This window comes from Ptychodera flava, chromosome 20 (assembly GCF_041260155.1).
Source record: "Ptychodera flava strain L36383 chromosome 20, AS_Pfla_20210202, whole genome shotgun sequence".
NCBI lineage: Eukaryota > Metazoa > Hemichordata > Enteropneusta > Ptychoderidae > Ptychodera > Ptychodera flava.
In genome coordinates this window covers 37,067,092-37,071,373 of record NC_091947.1, presented here as the reverse complement: position 1 = coordinate 37,071,373, position 4,282 = coordinate 37,067,092, and positions in this window count along the sequence as shown.

Sequence of the window (4,282 nt, the reverse complement as noted above, 5' to 3'; positions counted from 1 at the left end):
TTGATTTGTCTCCAGCTTGTTTTTTTCCCCAGTCACAAACATTTACATCCTATTGTTTTTGTGGTCAGTCTCTCTCAAAATTTTCCATTACATTTAAAATTTACTTTTTCACCAGTACCGCACAACCTTCTTTCTCAAGAGTGAGTCTTTATCTCACCTTGGACTGTGCTTTATCAGGTAAAATCTGCCAGAAATCCATTAAAGCGACAGTAATGAAAACTTTTGGTGAGATTTTCATTATTTTTGTTTTGTATGTTAATTGCAAGTTCTGATTTCACTCAAAGAAGCACCCACTATTTAGCTAATCAACATAGTGACTATATGTGTAAAATGCTTTGTTATTGGTTACATTTGAATTTTTGTCGGGACCAGAATCACTTGTCAACAATAACATCAGGTTTAACTATAGACTGACTTAAAGGGGAAGTTCACCAAGGATGATTTTTTCATATGTGGTAGCTCTGTGGTCCATTTACCCAGGAAAAACTATTTTCACCATTTATAACTCGCAAGATTTTTTAAAAAAAACCGTAAAAATAGTACAGGAAGTTGCCCATGTAATTTGAATCATGGGAAAAAAGCTCCAAGCTTAGAGCTTGCATAATGTGATATGGAAGGGACCATCTCCGGACGGGTATGGCCCCCACATTTTCCACTCACAGTAACACAGTAGTAAACAGCAACACAAAATCTGACAGTGGACAGTTTATTATAAGTGAATCATCATGTATGCAAGGATACTCAGTAAAAGCAAAAGTTATGTAAATATGCACAGACTTGTTTGAGTGGACAATGCCATACCCATGGGAAAATGGTCCCTTCCATATCACATTATGCAAGCTCCAAGCTTGGCGCTTTTTTCCCATGATTCAAAATACATGGGCAACTTCCTGTACTATTTTAACGGTTTTTGTAAAAAATCTGGCGAGTTATAAATGGTGAAAATAGCTTTTCTGGGGATAGTGACCACAAAGCTAGCACATATGTAAAAATCATCCTTGGTAAACTTCCCTTTAAATACAGCTGTGTATAATCAACTTGCTTTGGGGAGTAGAACAAGGAATTATAGTAGAGATCAAAAATAAAAATGATGAAAAGATCATCAAAAGTTAGCATATTACCTGACCTTTTCAATTGCTACAGAGTGACTGCCATGCTGCACAGTGACTGCTATGCTTCACAGTGAATTCTATGCTGCACAGTGACTGCTATGCTGCACAGTGACTGCTATGCTGCACAGTGACTGCTATGCTGCACAGTGAATTCTATGCTGCACAGTGACTGCTATGCTGCACAGTGACTGCTATGCTGCACAGCTACTGCTATGCTGCACAGTGACTGCTATGCTGCACAGTGACTGCTATGCTGCACAGCTACTGCTATGCTGCACAGTGACTGCTATGCTGCACAGCTACTGCTATGCTGCACAGTGAATGTTATGCTGCAAAGTGACTGCTATGCTGCACAGTGACTGCTATGCTGCACAGTGACTGCTATGCTGCACAGTGACTGCTATGCTGCACAGTGACTGCTATGCTGCACAGTGAATGTTATGCTGCACAGTGACTGCTATGCTGCACAGTGACTATGCTGCACAGTGACTGCTATGCTGCACAGTGATTGCTATGCTTCACAGTGACTGCTATGCTACACAGTGACTGCTATGCTGCACAGTGACTGCTATGCTGCACAGCTACTGCTATGCTGCACATTGACTGCTATGCTGCACAGTGACTGCTATGCTGCATAGCTACTGCTATGCTGCACAGTGACTGCTATGCTGTACAATGCTGCACAGTGAATGTTATGCTGCAAAGTGACTGCTATGCTGCAAAGTGACTGCTATGCTGCACAGTGACTGCTATGCTGCACAGTGACTGCTATGCTGCACAGTGACTGCTATGCTGCACAGTGAATGTTATGCTGCACAGTGACTGCTATGCTGCACAGTGACTATGCTGCACAGTGACTGCTATGCTGCACAGTGATTGCTATGCTTCACAGTGACTGCTATGCTGCACAGTGACTGCTATGCTGCACAGTGACTGCTATGCTGCACAGTGACTGCTTTGCTTCACAGTGACTGCTATGCTGCACAGTGACTGCTACATGTATGCTGCACAGTGACTGCTATGCTGTACAGTGACTGCTATGCTGCACAGTGACTGCTATGCTGCACAGTGACTGCTATGCTGCACAGTGAATTCTAAGCTGCACAGTCACTGTTATGTGGTTTATTGAACATGCTACATTTCCAGTTGTTTTCATATTTAATTTATAGGTCCTATTCACTTCAAGTCCTAGTCCTAGAAATTAATTTTATATACCTTGAACTTCAAATAGTCTGTTTAATTTATAGCTCATGTGTTCACACATGTGAGCTTATGTGGAAGCGATGTCTGTCTGTCTGTTTGTCTGTCTGTCTGTTGGTCCAATATCTCAAAAATGGCTAATCAGATCAGAATCAAATCAGGTACATAGATTCAGTTAGCAAATGGCAAGAACTGATTAGTTTTTGGTGGGTGTGGCTTGCGTACTTTTTGCTCATTTGCATAACTAATGATTTTAGAAAAAATGGATATGCATTGAGAACAACTGCACATAATTTGATTAGATTTGCTACAAATGTTGATCACATCAACATGTATCAGCTGTGAAAGGTATTAAGGGACGACATTAAATATAATTCCGAATTTTCATATTTAATGAATTTTCCTCATTAGGGATATTTATCAAACTTACTTCAGGCAATTCCTAATTTGCATGAACTTTTCTAATTAGGGATATATATCTCGATTGACTCGACCAGAGTTGACGAAACTTACTACGTACATTGAAGGTACTATGATAGAACAATATTCAGAGTCTTTATGCAATTTTACTCCGACCAATTCCGAATTTACATATTTAATGAATTTCTCTGATTAGGGTTATTTATCTTAATTTACTGGATCAAAGTTGATGAAACTTGCTATGTACATTGAAGATAATATGATAAAACATAATTGAATTTTGTTAAACATTTTTACATCAGCAAATTCCTAATTTGTATATTTGATGAAAATTCCTAATGAAGGATATATATCGTGATTGACTAGACCAAAGTTGATGAGACTTGGTATGTACATTGAAGACACTATGATTACATTGTTCAAAGTCATTTGGCATTTTTTCAGCCAATTCCTAATTTGCATATTTAATTAACTTTCCTAATTAGGGATATATGCCGGGATTAACTTGATTAAAGTTTGTGAAACATGCTATGTACATTGGTGATACCAGGTAAAACAATATTGAAAGTCATTTCGCATTTCCATGTCAGGTAATTTATAATTTGCATATCTGATGGTGATGTGGTGAACATTGTTCATGATGTTGATCATGAACACTTTCACTGAAGTTGCAAGCATGTGGCAAAGTTTAAATGTACACAAAATGCAATATATAATCCGGGGTATATAATGAAACGTGAGCATTTTCAGTTCATATCTGGTTAATTTATTTATCTTTTCCGAGAACTCCTAAAACATACAGAAATGGATGTAAATCTTTGCACGATAATCATAAAAATAGCAGAAAGAATCCTACAAGAAAGTACCATGAAGTCAACACAAAAGAATTTTAAAACATTCCTCAGAAGTTATAAGCCAGAAGACACGCTCCTTAAAAAACTTCCAAAGACAAGTGTGCAAATTAACAAATACCGTTTGTATACGATAATTGTTCCTATTGTTCGCAAACGACAATCGTTCATGTTGTTTTCTGTGAAAATCACCGTAGAACTAATGGGTTGCTAGGTTATATTAGTAGAATAGGACTTTTAAGTTTTCCTTTCTGCTTCACGTCTGATTAAAATGGTCCAATTCCAATTATCAGTTTTATTCGAGTCTTTATGAACTTGCCAGAACAATATATAGAGAGGCCAGATACAAGACCATAATGAAATTACTTCAAATGACGTCAGAGGCGGGAAAGAGTACATGTATATTCATTTGGAATCATATTTTCGACACAATCCTTTTGGAGTCGGTGGACATTTTGAAAAATCAATTGATGTACGTGATTTGTGTGAAAAAATGATCTCTCGTCAACTTTTCAATTTAGAGAAATAAAGATGACTGTTAGCCTGGAATTTTCCCAGTACATGTACACCTCAGCCCATGATATCCCAACGCTCAATAATCACACTTTGTTTGCAATTCTGATATCCCATTGGATAAAGCATCATAACGAATTCAGTAATAAGTTACGTAAAGATTGCTACAGAGCAAGGCCGATGCAG